The sequence below is a fragment of the Panthera uncia genome, chromosome F1 (assembly GCF_023721935.1).
Source record: "Panthera uncia isolate 11264 chromosome F1, Puncia_PCG_1.0, whole genome shotgun sequence".
NCBI classification, from domain to species: Eukaryota; Metazoa; Chordata; class Mammalia; order Carnivora; family Felidae; genus Panthera; species Panthera uncia.
Genome location: NC_064813.1, coordinates 51,427,049 through 51,444,840, shown reverse-complemented (window position 1 = coordinate 51,444,840; position 17,792 = coordinate 51,427,049). Strand labels below are relative to the sequence as shown.

At 36.7% G+C, this 17,792-nt stretch overlaps 1 long non-coding RNA gene across 1 annotated transcript; it reads left to right on the top strand.

Moving 5' to 3' along the window:
• Positions 1-354: 354 nt before the first annotated feature.
• Positions 355-17,425, top strand: LOC125925518 (uncharacterized). The gene is made up of 4 exons (XR_007458854.1): positions 355-555; positions 8,883-9,090; positions 15,787-15,937; positions 17,057-17,425. It is a non-coding gene; the product is annotated as an uncharacterized LOC125925518 (long non-coding RNA).
• The last annotated feature ends 367 nt before the right edge of the window (positions 17,426-17,792 follow it).

Here is a 17,792-nt window from a genome sequence, read left to right as displayed (position 1 = left end):
ATTTTGCCCAATTTTAAGCTAATGTAAGTGTTCAGAGCACATTTAAGGTAGACTCACTAATCTGTGATGTTTGGTAGGTTAGAGGTGCTAAATACATTTACAACTTTGCTATTTTCAATTTATGATGGGGTTTTGGGGATGAAACCCCATCATAAGTCAAGGAAGATGTGTGTGTGTGTGTGTGTGTGTGTGTGTGTGTGTGTATTCTTTATATACATATTCTTTACTCATTCATCTATGGACAGACACTTAGGTTGTTTCCACATCTTAGCTATTATGAATCATGTAAACATATGAATCCTATAAACATAGGAGGGCAGATATCTTTTCTCTTTTTAATTTTTTTAATGTTTTTATTTATTTTTGAGACAGAGAGACACAGAGCATGAGCAGGGGAGGGGCAGAGAGACAGGGAGACACAGAATCCGAAGTAGGCTCCAGGCTCTGTGATGTCAGCACAGAGCCTGACGTGGGGCTCAAACTCACAGACTGTGAGATCATGACCTGAGCTGAAGTCAGACACTTAACCGACTGAGCCACCCAGGTGCCCCACGGGTATCTTTTCAATATTTTGTTCCATTTTCTTTGTCTATATTCCCAGAAGTTGGATTGCTGGATTATATGGTAGTTTTATTTTGATTTTTTTGAGGAATCCATAGTTTTCCATAGTGGCTGAATCAATTTACATTCCCACCAACAGTGCTCAAGGATTCTTTTTTCTCCACTCCCTTGTCAACACTTGTTATCTCTTGTCTTCATAATGATAACCATCCTAACAGGTAGGAAGTGATATCTCATTGAGGTCTCTAGTGACTAGTGATGTTAAGCATCTTTTCATGTACCTGTTGGCCATTTGGATGTCTTCTTTGGGAAATATCTGTTCAGTTCCTCCGCCCATTTTTAATCCTTGTAGAGACATAGAAATATTAGTTGTTTCTCAACATTTCTTTCCCTAACTCCCTTATTTCATTCAATAGAATCATTGCTTCAATTGCCCAGCCTCAGTCTTTCTTTTTCCACATGATATTCATTTATTATCAAATTCTGCCAACTCTTCTTTCAAAGTAGATCCAGATTTCAATCATTTCTTACCATCTTCTCTGCTAACCCTTTGGTTCAATTTACCATCCATCTCACCTGGATTAATGTAAATAACTTCTTAAATGACCTCACTGCCCCTGACCCTGCACAAAAATGTCCCTGCATGTGGCAGTCCAAATAATCCTTTAATGTGCTAATATATCCCATTTCTCTGTCTTGGGGTGTTTGTCTTACCCCGAGAAAGCCATTAAGTTTTTTCAGCATGAAGTATACAGTTCTACATGACCCTGGACTCCATGACTTTTCTGACCTCCCCTACTGCTTTTCCCCTTAGTTGTTCTCTTCTCCCCATTATGGACTCTTTGGTTGTGTAAACACAGGACAACTTGAGAACACTTTGTGACCTTGGCCTAGAATATTCTTTCAGCAAATACTCAGAAAGCTAGTTTATTTACCTCCTTTGAGACTGTGCAAATGCCACCTATCTGAGATGCACACTTTTTCTCTGCCCTGCTTTACATAACACAGATGTATTGTTTCTTTATTGTCAGCTTCTTGCCACTAGAAGATAAACTCCATGAGGGCAAGGACTCTTTTATGCATGGTTGTATCCCCAGTTAGTAGAAGAGTGGTTGGCACAGAAGAAAAAAATATATTCTTTTTAAGTGAATAAATATTAAGCATCAAAATTTGCAGACCAGATTCATAATGAATTCAACTGTAAACAAAATATACACAGAAAATGTAAAAGAAATGTGGGGAGTGTTTGAAAATGAAATGCATTCTAAAGGAAAGCAGAGGCTAAAATACTAACATTATAAAAGATGCAATTTCAAATAGAAATTATAAAGAGAGAGAATATATTGAGAAGTACAATTTTCAATTGTAACATTGTTACCATGAAATGTCATGACTATTTCCCACTAAATATTATCTGGATTCAAATATATATACAGTTAAAGATTTAGAAATTAAATAAAAACTGAAATTTCACCAGGCATCTTGAGGAGATACCATGGTTTTCTACTATCAGTTTCTTTCTCTTCTATTTCTTAGCAACTGATTTTCTCATAAATACATAACATTAAGTGGAGATTTTTCTCAGACAGAATGATTTAGAGAAAATTCTCCTTGGAATTTTAGAAATTTACAGCTTTTGTGTCATGTTGCCCGACAGTATCCCTGTTGCCTCTAGTGATAAATGTTGTGTTTGGGGTTAGGAAAAGTTTACTTACCTGAGAAATACGACTTCTGTCTCTTTTGTTCTCCCTCTGGCTAGCCAGTTTCTATATCTTATTCAATTTTTTTTGTTAGGTGTAGCACAGGTCCAATTTAAATGCAATAATAAATCCAGTCATTTTCTTTTACTTTTATTCTTCTAAAGTGATACAGAAATAAAATTGCATACAGAATTACCTTTCCAGTATCTTACAATGACTAAAACACTGAAGCTTCTTTCATTTTTTGATTTTTGTAGCTGACTTGCATATTTTTCTTATCAATTCATTATTTCATCCTATTTTCTTTACTTCTCACATGTAAGTGTCAAACCATTATTAGGCACTGGGTGGCTGGGATATTGCCTTTTCTCTCCAAGACTAGTTTATAGTCATGTTTTCTTTTCAGAAACCATCTTTCTTTTTAATCATCTGCAACTAATCTTTACATTTTTGTTAGGTAATTTGATAGCATTTGATATATTGCTGTAATTATTTTAATAATAAAACCAAATTATTGTATGGCTATTGTCTCAGAAAAGTTCTTATGAGATGAAATTGAACTAAAGCCTGTATTATAATTAAGGACTTCAGGGAAAAAGGCTTACATATGCAATTAACAAGCTTAAGCATACAAAGAAAACCTCTTTAGTTTAAAAAGGGGAGATTTAAGGGATTTCACTTTGATTTTTCCCACTGATCATGTTAAAAGTGACCTTGAGATGTACCTTTTTCAAAGAAAATGCCAGTTTTGTGTTCTTGTTCCAAATGTTGTCAGGACACCTTTGAGTTCAAAGTTCCTTGAAAATTTGAAGTGTTCTAAAATATGGTTCCTGATATTTGTACATACGCAATGAGCAACCATAAACCCACATAGTTACTTAGATAGTGAACTGTGATCTGTCACATTACAAAGGGAGTACACTGTTATAGAAACCAAGCACATCATAATTTGATAAATTCAGCAATTCATAATTTCCAATCCATTGCTAAAATGCTCATTTTCCTTAAGCCAATGCTAACAAATGCCTAGGAGGGCAAAGATAGGCTTTTAAAAAAACTTTTTTTAACGTTTATTTATTTTTGAGAAGAGAGAGACAGAGCATGAGCAGGGGAGGAGAGAGAAAGAGGGAGACACAGAATGGGAAACAGGCTCTAGGCCCTGAGCTGTCAGCACAGAGCACAACGCGGGGCTCGAACTCACAAGCTGTGAGATCATGACCTGAGCCGAAGCCGGATGCTTAACCGACTGAGCCACCCAGGAGCCCCCAAACATATGCTTTAAATCATTATGAATATTGCTTTCCTCTTACCTCTATTAATTTCCTACTTTCTGTATTATTTCAGATCTCAACTTCGTTCTCTGCACATCTGTCCCTCTGTAACTTTTCTAATATAAATATCAGTATTAGCAATAGATCAGACCTCTTTTTATTGTGTTATTGTATCCTTCTTTAAAGTCAAACTATGAATGACAGGATGTATCATTTTGTGGGCAAACTGCCTTTGATAAACAAATTGCTTGAACCACTCATTAGGTGGAGAAAGATTCCGGGGGTTTGTCTGGACTTAGAATGCAAGGAAACCATTACCGGTTAGTGAAGGCTGCTTCGGGCGAAGGGATAGAACAATGTGACTTGCATAACAGGGAATCCTTGCTATCCACTCCCTTCCCCCCTGGCACATTAAGATAAATGAGCATCACCACTTGCTGGAAATGATTCTATCCTGGTCTATTTTACGTCTTCACTCTGAAATTTCCTTCGTAGGCATTTCTCCGCTGACACACACCTTCTGATCCATCACTGTCTCTCTGCAGCACAGATGCTGTGCTAACAGTAAGTCCACGTTGTCCACTACATTAGCTCAAGGATTGCTACCCAGCTTGTGCCCTGTAGTCAGAAATGCGCGTGCCATCACCATCCTTGAAACTCCTACAGCCCTGCTGGCGTTCATGCATCACCATCCTTAGAACTGGGAACCTCCTAAGCCGTACTGGGTTCATACATCACACCGACTGCGCACTGTATTCACGTGGCTCCCTGGCTGATGCTGTAGGGCTTCCTGCACACCCTGTCCTACTGGGCTCATCCTCCACATGTTGGCCTAGCACGGTCTTTTCTTGGTCATCTCCGTCCGTATCTCTTATTCATTTTCACAATAATACTCTAGTTGTGAAAGCTTGATAGATCTCAGGCCTCTTGCCTTTTGGACATTCTTTTTTTTTTTTTTTTTTTTGCATTTTCTGTCTCAGAGAGTTTCTCCACTCTTATGTCTTCAATGATCACCTCTGCAGTTTTGATTGCCAATTCTACAGAATTTCTGTCTTATAATAAATCAGAACACCTTAGGTAGTATTAGTATTTCTTGTGATTATGTCAGGGAAAAATCTGTTACATAGTGTCCCACAGGATTGATAAGGGAATTTCAGTCCCTGCCCGAAGCCTTCCCTTCTGGGTTCTTGTTCCCACCCTGCTTGCCTCAGGCACCAAATTACTACTAATTAGGAATGCGGAAGTAACAGACTATAAATTGTACCCTCTGTTGATGCTCTGGGCTCAGATCTCTGGAGAATGATCTCTAGGCCCAAGGTTGTAAAATAAACCTCTTTCCTCCCTTCCAAGATCTCCGAGTGCCGCTTGGTTCTTCTGCTGGGTGATCCAGACTAGTTTTCTGTAACATCTGTATCCTGGGTCTTTTTCCTGAGTACCTTGCATCTACCTGCTTGGCTTCAAATCAGATGTCTTTCAGCATCTCAAATTCAAAATGGGAGTCACTATCCTCAGAGCCAAGCAAGCTTCTCCTTTGTAGCACGTGCATGATAATAACAGCATCTACCGAGTTGTCCAAACTGAGTTATCCAACTGTCAAACCCAAATTCTCTTGACATTTTGCTTTGGTTTTCTTCTGGTCATCAGATCACTACTTCTAGAAATAAAGGAGGAATAAGGAAATATGCTGACCCAGGCAAGTGTTATGGTCGGTGCTTTCACATCTAATGCCTGATTATATTTTCTTTAGCTGCTTCTTTGATTTTCCTGTAAATTTTGTAACTGAATCTGTATACTTTTTAAATTCGTAATTATATATTGCTGACATTTTTCAAGTTTTCTTATCCAAAGTGCCCTGACATTTTCACTTCTATATTAATTATATTTTATTAGTTTCTCTATATCATTTTTTATTTTGAATTTCAAACAATCCCATTTGTCTAACTTGGTGTTTTACAATTTTTTCACATGCTTTTATGACCAATATGTATACTGAATTTTTATGTTATGTAACTTCTTCTTAAATTAAAAGTCTCCTCCATACCCAGTAAAAACATTCTCACTTTAAAATTTTTTCAGTGTTCATCCACATATGAAATAATTTACATCGCAACCATTATCATTTACATAATTACTATCTATATTGTCTAGATTATTTCATTAATATTGTCTCATTTTGAATGAATTTTCATAGGGCTCATGGGCAGAATATCACTTAATGTTGCTATATTTACATATTCCTATATTTCTTATTCAAACTACGTAAAACTTCAAATTAAGTTATGTCATTCTGAGAAAGCCATATGATAAAATAAACAGTAGAATTCTAATCAGTATCACTTTAAATTCCCATCAAACAATTGTGGGTGCAACTGAATATATTAGTCTAAAATAAATCTTCAGTTTCTAAAGTTCAGGTACAATTTTTTTCATCACTTCCATATTGAATTGTCCTAAGTATAGGAAATAGAGATTTTTGTCAGCAATCTAAAAAAATACTCGTGAGAAAATTGCTTAGAGATGCATACAGAATATAAATATACTTGAGACAAAAACCAAATGGCAAGTAGATGTTTAGGCTTTAAAAATGAGATCTGTAAAGAGGTTTATTAGAATGACATGCTGTTTACACTTTTCTCTAGGCATCTGATCTTTATTTTTAGCCTCTTTACTTAGGATAAGATCAGGATAAATGAAGCAAGAAGGCCATAGTTATTGATGGTCCATTGAGTACACATGTTTACAGAGAATTTCCTTTTTCAAAGCCTCCTCATCAATATCGAAGTTTATTTTATTATCCCTAAGTAAACTTTATTTTAGCTAACTGATAATCACTCATTACTGCGCTATTTTAACTGGTCAAGTTGACACAAAATACACCCTGCTCTTTGGTTCAACGAACATTAATAGCTGCACAACATTCTTCTTTGTATAAAAAAAGAACTATAAATATCTATATGCGTTAGCAGGGTTTAAATGAACCATTCTTTGATGTGTCTGCACAAATAAAACTAAGTTTAGATGATTCTCAGCTGTTCATCAGAAAAATGCCCTAAATGACTGCTTCCAGAGACTTTATTGAAATTGCTGTTTTCACTTGTCCTTTCCAGCTTTATTTGCATAGACTTGACTCAGTTTCCTCCAATTTTCGCTACCAGAGATATATATAATTTATCCAAAATTATTGAAACCTCTTTCTTATATAAATACTTAAAACAGTTTATAAGGTAATGTTCTATGTCACAAGCAAATAACGACAAGATTAGAGAGATGATATAATTGAATGATAAGCAGAGTTGGAAAGCAGAATCAACATGACCAATATTTGTTTTCTATAATATTTTGGTCAAATCCTATGATGGTTCTCTCAATTTTTTTCTTCTTTTAAATATATCAGTGCTTCTTCCATTGACAAGTTATTCTGCTTGAATGACTAACATCTTGTAACTCTTTGCATGCTTGTTTGGTCATTCATTTCTTTATTTCTCAAAGGTTTATTATTTGTCTATTAAGTTTCAAGCACTGTTATGCCACAAGAGAAAAAAGTCTCTAATTTCATCACTTAAATTCTAGCCAAGGAAAATGGGTACTTAACAACTAAGTGAAGAAAATTATAATTCTGTAATGAAAATTTCTCTACAGGGGCGCCTGGGTGGCTCAGTCGGTTAAGCGTCCGACTTGGGCTCAGGTCATGATCTCACGGTCCGTGAGTTCGAGCCCCGCGTCCGGCTCTGGGCTGATGGCTCAGAGCCTGGAGCCTGCTTTCGATTCTGTGTCTCCCTCTCTCTCTGCCCCTCCCCTGTTCATGCTCTGTCTCTCTCTGTCTCAAAAATAAATAAACGTTAAAAAAAATTAAAAAAAAAAAAAAGAAAATTTCTCTACAAAGCATAAAATATAATGGGGAGAAGGCAGCGATATGTCACTTTCAGTGGTCAGAAATCTCTGAGATGACATTGGTACTGAGTCCAATATTTGAAGATCTGGGGAAATGATACTGCATGCAGAGAGAACATGAGTGCAAAGGCTCTGAGGTTGAACCTGAGCCTACATGTTCAATGGTTGACTGGAGGCTAGTTAACAAGAGGAGACTCTGTGAGACATGAATTGAGATAATTGGAAACATTGAATTTTATTAGCCATGGTATGAAGTTAGGTTTTATTCTAATTACAATGAAAAAAAAACATTAGAAGAATTTCAACTAAAAGATGGTATAGTCTGATTTATATTTGGAAGACGTGTCTGGCTATAAGTTTGGATGCTATTGCCATAGTCCAGGTGAGAAATGAGCATGCTTTGTGCCAAATTTGTCACAATGGTGATGTTGAGAAATTATTAGGTGAAGGCTATATGTTCATGGTAAAGCTGACAAGACAAGCTGATTTATTGAATGTAAAGAGTGTGAGGGTGAAAGCAACTGTATGGTAGTGTTACCATTAATCGAGGCAGAGAAGACAAAGAAGAAAAGGGTGGTAAGAAGAAGAGCTTGAATAAAAATCCATAGCTTTATTTGGGACCTGTTATTTTTGATAGTCCATGAAACATGAATATTGTTATATTCATGTATGGTCTTACCCATGACAAGTGCCACTTTTAATCAAATAATCGCTTATTCTAGTTGCAACAAGTTTCCCCTTTGAAAGTGCCACTTCTTACTTAGTCTTTTTTTAAAAAAATTTTTTTAACGTTTATTTATTTTTGAGACAGAGAGAGACAGAGCATGAACGGGGGAGGAGCAGAGAGAGAGGGAGACACAGAATCGGAAGCAGGCTTCAGGCTCTGAGCCATCAGCCCAGAGCCCGACGCGGGGCTCGAACTCACGGACCAAGAGACCGTGACCTGAGCCGAAGTCGGACGCCCAACCAACTGAGCCACCCAGGCGCCCCTACTTAGTCTTTATAGACCCAACTATAACAGAATGGAAAGATTTTGTTCTTTGTACAGATGACATGAGGATTTTCTTTCAGGAAAGACTCCATTTATCAAGAAAGTGGCTTTATGAGGTTGGTTAAGGAGATGAGACGAGAGAGACCTGCTGAGTATGATGGCTGGTTGGTGTCAAACCAGGATGGTTCTACATGGGGTGGAAAGAGGTTGTTTTCCCAGAAGGAGAGGAGTGAGAGAGGAAGAAAAAGACTGGAGCAAGTGGAAGATACTGTGGCAGACCACTTGATCGGCCATGTCACCCATCCTGTTCACTTCGATCTGAACTAAAGCAACAAAAGCGAGCGAACCTTAGCTCTTTTCCATATGTGTATATGCATAAATAACAAAGAGGCTGGCAGGGTTGTGGGAGCATGGAGTCACTTAGTAAGCTGGAAACTAAGGGTTGGTCATTTCTACCCTCTGATGTAGCCTAATAGATGAGAAGTCGAATGTGATTTTAAAGTGAATCATGTCAAAAGGATTGGAAGACACCACAAGAGTCAAAGGAGTTTTGAGTTTCCAGTAATGTAATCAAAATGCTAGAAGCACAGTAAACAAAATAACAAATCTACAAATTGGCAAAACAAATGAAGTGTATTCTGGAATGGGCAACTCAGCAAAACACGCACAGAAACAGGTGAGTGCCCTATTTCTGTACTATTACATTTTGGACATCCTCATCTCCATGTATCTTGTTTCTGGAAGGGCTTCTAGTCTTCTTTTTGAAGGTACATTTATGCAGAAGATTTGGATCAGAACAGCCAAGACAAAAGACTTGGCTGCCCAAATCCTTCTGTGTGTCCTCAATGTGAAAACAAGATGCTATCTCACATGATGTTTTGGTATCTTAAAAAAGGAGGGCAATAAGGTAGGGAATAGCCTTTATTTACCTCTATTAAAAGTTTTCAAATAGCTTTACAGAAAGAGGAAAGGAACAGGAGAAGAAAATACCTTGTCAGCCAGGCTGAGAGATAGAGAACTTTAAGTTTGTTTTGCTGTGTGCCTGTTTTTTCTTTTTTCTGTCAGAATCTGTTTCCTACAAAATGCTCACTGCTCACATCAAACATTTGGATGATACACATAGCCACTCGCAACGTGTCTTGCTTTCAAATTGATAGTGATGTTGGGTGGGGTGGGGAGGGGAGTTCTGTTAAACTAGTCCTATGAGTGTGTGCACTGTAATCTCCAGATCTTTCAGACCCTTCTGCTGCTGTTCTCCCCGGCATTAAAGGTTCCCTGGGTGATCTAACAGATGATTCCTGACACAAAATTCAAACTGCAGGGTGATAAGTTACTATATAAAACAGATTTCAAACCTAGCAATGCAAAGATAAGTTTTAAAATAATAAACTGAGTCAGTTTTTTTTAGCTGCTTTTAAAATCACTTTGAATACTTAAAAGAGAAGTAAATCACTGAAATAGATTTAAGTTGGGAAGTACTCTGTACTTAAAATGAAATATGAAAATTATATGATTTGAGAAAGAACAATTACAGATAAACAGCTAAAATGATAAATAGTGGTAAAGGAAAAAAAGGGAAGAATCTATATATTATGTAGGCCCTTAAACCACAAAGGCAGCATTTTGAAATGTAAGATAAAAAGAAAGCATACCTGAATCTGAAAGATATTTTCTAAACTGTGAAAACAAAATATGTCTTTACTTTGCTATATAAAAGAGAGGACCCTTTTGATTTTAGATTCACAAGTGCAAACCTTAGAATAAAGCTATATTTTGTGAAGTTTTAAAAATAATAGACATAACTGAGTATAAATGCAAATGACCTATGAACAGTGCCTGGTTTCAGATTCTCTGGGTTCCATTTCCCAATTTGCTAGTTAGAAGGTATGAGATTTGGGGCAAAATATTCAAGCTTTCTGGACCTTTGTGTCTACAGCTGTAAAATAAGCAAATTAATAATGTCTACATGGACTGACAGTCACCATTGGATTCTGGAAATAGGTTTCACATGTTGATGGAGACATGGATAAATAATTCAGTGGGGTAAATGGGACACCAGTAATGTCCAGAATGTGGTGACATCTTGTTTACTCATAACAGCACCATCATCGAATGAGTTGTAGTTGGAGAGAATTGGGGGATCAAGTAACTATAGCTCTTGATTGTTTTGGTGACCATGGTGATTACTGTGGACTGGGCTAGCCTTTTCTGACTTCCCTGAAAGGTTTTACACAAAAGAAAAGTCAAACCAACAATTTTGACTCTCCCAAAATGCACTGGTAGAGAATCCAAAGACTATGGAATTATTTTAAAAACGACATATCTTCTGTACTCTTGGCTGACAGTGGCTCCAAGTCCAGACTGTAAATGTTGCAGAGTTGCAGCACCGAATATCACTTGCTTCAAGCCTCACCTATAAGATAAGGGGAAAACTTAAAAAGCCCTGAGATATAGAATGAAGGCATTTGAACAAACAATAAGGTCTGAGATTTTGAACTTCCAAATGCCCTGAAATGATATTACTTGTGAGAAGAGATCCTTCTTACTTCTTTCTGATGGAACCAGATTTCATTTGGTTAAACTCACCCAGGCATTGTTCAAAAGGAATAACTCTTATTTCCAGGTTAATAGAGAGAGTGGGATTACAGAATTTCCTAGATGGAGTAGTATAAGGTTTTCCATGAAATTAGAGAATTATAGTCAAAGAAATTGCAAGATCTTGCCAATTTTTATTGGCAAATATGCAAAATGGGTTCTAATGCTATTAGATGGAAATGTAAAATTGGATCAGGCTGCTTTTATTAGTATGAAGTTCACTTACCCAAAAATAAGGATTGAATATGCTGGCTTAAGTGCCTGGGAATGGTATTAATAGTTGGACTCGTTGGTAGCACATTATATAGGAAAGATTTTGGAAGCACAGGACAATGGGAATGTTGGAATGGACCTAGTATGTACAAAATCTCAGGCATTCCTTAGCCAAATTCCTCAGAAATAGTCCAAAGCACTATTAGTGCATAAGAAATGCATTGGTACAGGGAAAACAAGCATCCTTTAAGAATAGCTCTACGCTGGTTTTTTTCAGATGTCCAATATAATTGTTCGGGGCCACATAGTATTCCCCCAAAATTCAAATGTTGAAACTCTTACTCTAGTATCTAAGAATGTAACTGTATTTGAAGATACGACCTTTAAAGAGGCGCTTAAGTTAAAATGAGACCCACTGGGGTGGGCCCTAATCCAGTCTGACTGGTGTCCTTATAAGAAGAGATTAAAACAACAAAAAAAGGGGGTACCAGGGATCTAGATACAGAGAAAATGCCTCGTGAGAACACAGAAAAAAGGCAGACCTTTATAAGCGATGGAGATTCATTAGGGGAAATCGAAGCTGCCAACACCTTGATCTTAGACTTCCAGGCTCTAGAACTGTGAGAAATAAATGTCTGCTGTGTAAGCCACCCAGTCTATGGTATTGTATGATGGCAGTCCTAGCGAGCAACCCGATAAGAATGGGAAAAGGCCACCGCAGAATTTGATTCCCATGGTTTGCGAGAAGAGCGGGACTCAGAATGGTGGTGTCCAAGCAACATCATAGACCCACCTGTCAGAGACAAGGTGGCTGCACTTACCATAATAAGCCACAGGAAGAAAGCGTCAACCAGACTATTCTGGCCCATAGCATCTGTTATGGTGGTATCATTGAGGATAAAATCAATCATGGTATAATTAAGAATAAAATAGCATACTCAGCTACCGCTTGGTCTACATAAGTTGTAAAATTTTAGGTCAGATAGGCAGAGCTTGATTCAAGTAACTATAAGTGGAAATTTCTGCCTCTTTTCTAGGTCTCAGAGCCCCTTATTTGACGTGGCCAGGTCCTTTTAAGAAATGTTCCTGTGGGCCTCCTGGATGGCTCAGTTGGTTAGGCATCCAACTTGGGCTCAGGTCATGATCTCCCGGTTTGTGAGTTCGAGCCCCGCATCGGGCTCTGTGCTGACAGCTCAGAGCCTGGAGTCTGCTTGGGATTCTGTGTCTCCCTCTCTCTCTGCCCCTCCCTGTTCAATCTGTGTCTCTCTCTCTCAAAAATAAATAAATATTTTTTAAAAAGTAAAAAAAAAAAAATTCCTGAAACATAACCACAAGTAAATCTTCCTCCAAGACTTTAGCAGGGGGACTTGAAGTCATTTACAAGTGTAACTGTGCATGAGAGAAATGGATTTGTCCAGAAGTTTGGGGAGTCATTAAATACCAGCACTGAAATGACAAAAATACCAGAGTAGTGCACAGGTCAAAGTGGGGCTTATGAAAGTCAGGTGATAAACAGAGTCTTGGCTCACATCAAACTCAGTGGGGCCGAGCAGATTGTAGATCCATTCTGTGTCTATTTCCCAAGTCCAGAGTTTATAGTGGGACTATTTTTTATTGTTGTATATTTAACATTTTATGCTTATAATTCTGTCCTTTTATTTTTATTATGTAACTCAAGGCTATGATGCTAAGTACATTCATGTTTACTGGGAAGAGGTATTATTTTAGGAAGGGGGGAAAAAAGCTTCTGGAACCTCCCACTTCCCATGCCCTGATCAAAACAGTATCGCAATGTGTGACCAAACTCCACATTCCTACAGGAATTGCAGAGATGAGTGCCACTGTGAAACAGCTGTAACATGAAGGGTGTTGACCCCTAACTTATCTCAGTTAACATTCTTGTTTGAGCAAACCCTGCTGTGGTCTGGGATCAAATAATTCTGCTGTTAATTGCTTAATAATCAGAAAGGAGAGGAAAAGAAACCAGTGTGCTTTTCTTCTCCAGTCAGGCAGGGCTCACTGCTCTTTTATGAGGCTTCATCTATACTTCGAGGATACCCAGAATGGTTTCCATCTTCTATGAAAGCTGACATATGTGCATGTTTTGGGGTCTGCTTCTTTCCTCATTCAGATCCTATCTGCTTTCTTTTTGAGAGTTTCCTCAGCTGTTGGGATTTTAATGTTACTTTCTCTTATTTTCTATTGCTATTATGGATTGATTAATTTATCAGTCCATTCTAAGTATTTGCAATTGGAAGTTACAGTGGGAACAGAAGCTCTGTCTGCATACGATCAAGAAATTTCTCCCTAATTTTTTCTTTAGCTAGTGTATATATAAATATATTAACTTGTGCCACATATGCATTGTTTTATGAGTATTTTTTCATCATGGAGTGGCAAATATTTAAATAGATAGAGTAAATTTATTTGACCATAATGTTGTCATTAGAAATTTAGATTAGTTTTCAATCTTTCGTATTTAAATGGTTCTAAAATGAACATTTTTTCCCAAAATTTTTTTCATATTTATGATTATTATTTTAGGAGAGATTCCTATAGGAGAAATCACTTTTAACAAAGTATCTGTATGTTTTAAGATTCTTGTTACATATTGCCAAATTGATTTCCAGAAAGTGTGAATCTGAATTTCTGATTAGCAAGCTGTTTATACAAATATCCACCCTATTTCACACTTGCTAGCATTTGGGTTATTCATAAGATAAAAAAAATAAAAAAAGAACTTGATAGATTTTTAAAAATACATTGCTTACTCTTCTAATAAGTCTTTAATGAGCAACTATAATATACCAGATCTTGTTCTAAGTGTCTGGGATATGGTGGTGAGCAAGGTAGACAATGGCTGTTTCTTAGTCCCTCATGGAGTTTACCTTTGGGTAAGGAATGGGGAGGGGAGGGTAATAGACAGTGAGTAGAAAAAGTAAATTAATGATATAACTTAGAAATGACACCATAGTATGGAGAAAAATAAAGAGAAGAAGGGAATGGCAGTGTACTTCGGCATTATTGTCACTCATCAAATATTTGTTACTTTTAAACTTCTACCTAATTCTGAAGGCCTGTGGTTGGCTGGGGCTGAATGCATTCAATTGAATGCATTCATGCTGAATGCATTCTGAGTCAAAGTGACCTGTATCTTTTTCAAGCTAGAGCATTTGCCATTGAGAGCCACAACAAAGACCTCTGTTTTTTGTTGTTGTTGTTGTTTGTTTTGTTTTGTTTGTGTTTCTGTGTGTGTGTGTGTGTTGCCACGGCTGGCAAAGGTATATGGTTTCTGTGCCATCTTAGGTCTGGTCTGAAGGTACAGAGGTGCTAAGCAGAGCCCTTTCCTGACCCAGGAATGACATATAGCAAGAACAAGAAATTTTGCTGCTTTAAAATTGCATTTATTTATATGGGGATTTGTGGGGCTTTTTTTTGTTGTTGTTGATATAAGAACAATTATAGATCAAAGATTTCAACCTTTTGTGTTTTTTTTTTAATGTTTATTTTTGGGGGGGTGAGGGGAGCAGCAGAGAGAGAGGGAGACACAGAATCAGAAGCCAGCTCCAGGCTCAGAGCTGGCAGCACCAGTCCTATGCTGGGCTCGAACCATGAACTGTGAGATCAAGACTTGAGCCAAAGTTGGACGCTTAACAGACTGAGCCACCCAGGCGACCCTCAATTCTGTAATGTGTTAAAAGTAATTTTTAATTTGATTTCTGTAATTTTAATTGACATAATTTTATAATTGCTATTTTATGTTGCTAAAAGTATTTATTAGCAATTCCCAATTGATTTTTTAAAATATTTGATGATGTGTCTAACACATGCAGCTAGATTTGAAATCTAAGGTAAGACACCAACAAAGGGACTGAAATAACCAGGAGCTTGTAAACAGAAGCCATGACATGAAGGCCTCAGCTCTTATATGAAAAAGACAAAAACATTCATTTATTGTAATGAGTTAATTGGAAATTACTTAGCAGGAGCTCAGAGCCTCAAAGGATTCGCTCTGTCACTGGTAAGAGCCAAGATATGGTCTGTTTCCAAATTCTATTGCCCCTGAGATAATCCTGCTTATGATCAGCAGCTTGACTAAATGTAGTTTTCTTACATGGCTGTGCATTGATTGATACAATTTTTTAGGGGCTAGCCCCCATCTGTCTCCTGTTGTTCCTAGATTTTGAGGGAGGAAAGAGTATTTTTGTTACATGGTGTCAAATTTTGTCTATAAAAAGAGAAAAAAAGGAAATGAAATATATTCATTGAGATTAACATGTTCTGAATCAATATTAACCTGTCAGTGGGGAAATAAGCCAAAAGCAATAAGTAAAACCTTAAATATAACCACACTACAATTGTAAGCAAGGGAGCATATAATGAGTAGATTCAGATAGGTAATATCTGAAGGTGCAAAAACCTTTTTCCCTTATTTTAACTTTTGGTTTTGTTTGTTTTTGTTTTCACAAAGTGATCAATCAATTGCTGGGTACATTTTCTAGTATTTGGCAGCTGCTTAAAATACTTACGCACCTAACATCATTGTTCTTTGGCCCTTTGACAGGGTTATTCATTACTACTGCACACTATGTTATTCTTAGTTTGCATTCAGAAAGGAAAATGGAATCATCAAGCATAACATCTTCTCCAGGGAACCGAGAACCGTGTCTGTGGTGTGCATGGGCACAAATGTTCTTTATCATAGTCTATAAAGTGTAAGTGTTTAACACATAATAGTGGCTCAATATGTATTTATTAAATTAATAAGAAAATATATATGGTATAATATTTAATTTTGAGAATTTTTACTAAGGATAAGAATATCTCCAAAGTATTTTGTTTTATAATCACTAACCTTTTCCCTGGAAAAAAACATATAATAAATGAATAAATAAAATCAATGAAACAAACAATTCACTAGTAGTTACCAAGGAACATTTATGTGCAAAAAACTATTCTATGCAGATGATAATCACAGGCATACATACACCCAAACATACTATATCCCTGTTTACAAAAAGCTTAGGAAATCTTGAGTGTGATAGTCATGTTTCCTTCAGTATGGTATCCTCAATTCTCAGATCAGAATTTCTTGCTAGGTAGGAGGTGCTGGACTACTGTTCATAAGGGGGAAAAAATGAATGAATGTGAAAATCAAAGTAAGGAATTAATTCTATTTAGATGGTGCGACGTGTGTGTGTGTGTGTGTGTGTGTGTGTGTGTGTAAGAGAGAAAGAGAGAGAGAGAAAGAGAGAATGAGGAAAAGAATGAAATACACTGTTAGCAGTAGTTTCCTCCAGTGACATGAATTATACTTCCCTGGAAAAATAACAAAAGCCTGACTTTCCCCTTCATTAATGGAGAGAAACTTAGACACATTCTTTCCTTTAATTCTTTCTTGAATCTGTTTGTTGAGGTGGGTTGTGAAGATGTTCATAAAAAACACATTTGAATTTGATAGTCAGCAGTAGGTAGGTGTTTAAATAATATTTCCAGTAAGAGAAGAGAATCCTCTTTAAGAAAGACATATTTGCAAATTCTCCCTCTGGTTTCACATTCCATACTGTTTTCGGGTAACATAAGTTCATGCCATTCATTTTCAATAACAAGGTGTATATGAAAAAAATAAAAGATTCATGGGTTAAAGCATCTGTACTGTCAGCTCTTTTCTTCATATAGTCTCCCCACTTCTCTTTATCTTACTTTTTCTCTCCTTCTGCTTCTAGTCATTAGGACATTTGCTTGTATATCCATCTCTCTTATTTGCTGAGAAAAAAGAAAAACCATGGATCTATAAACTCTCTAAAAATATTCATATGTTTTATATTTTACAGGAACGAATACCAACAACTTAAAAAATCATAATGGCTTCAAGAGCATGACATTGAACATTAGCAAAGAAGTTTAAAAATAATTTCAGTTTTTTTTACCTGATGCCTGCTAGACAAGTCCAATCTGTTCTATTTATTGTCTACATAACTTCTTGAAGAGGAAAAATGAAATCCTGCTTAAAGAGATTTATGCAGTTAGCTGTGTATATGATATAATACAATGGGAGGTACCCAAACAGCTTTTCAGGAAAGTGTTCTTTTAAATGGTTGAAAATACCCTTGTTCTCAATTTCCATATTATGGATAAGCTTTAAATTCCATTAAAGCTTAACCCTTTATTCCTCAAAATAAACCATGGGGTTTAACTTCAAAGTCTCCATTCATATGATTCAATCAATGAAGGGATTGCCTACAATTACATTTTAAAACTTGTGACTTTATTGCACATCCCTGGAACATGTGGCTTTGGTTTCCTCTCTTCTATTGTTTGCTAATAGCCAATGGGTTTTCAAAATTCAGGGTAAGGTACTCACCGTCTTGTTATGTTGACTTAATACATATCGTGGGTCAATCCCAATTAAAAGCAAATGGCAACAAATCAAAACCAGAAAAAGGAGGAAGAAGAAGAGAAGAAAGGAAGAGAAGGAGGAAGGGGACAGGAGGAGGAGGAAGAAATCCTTAGAAGTGTATCTTTTTATTTATTTATTTATTTATTTTTTTTAACGTTTATTTTTGAGAC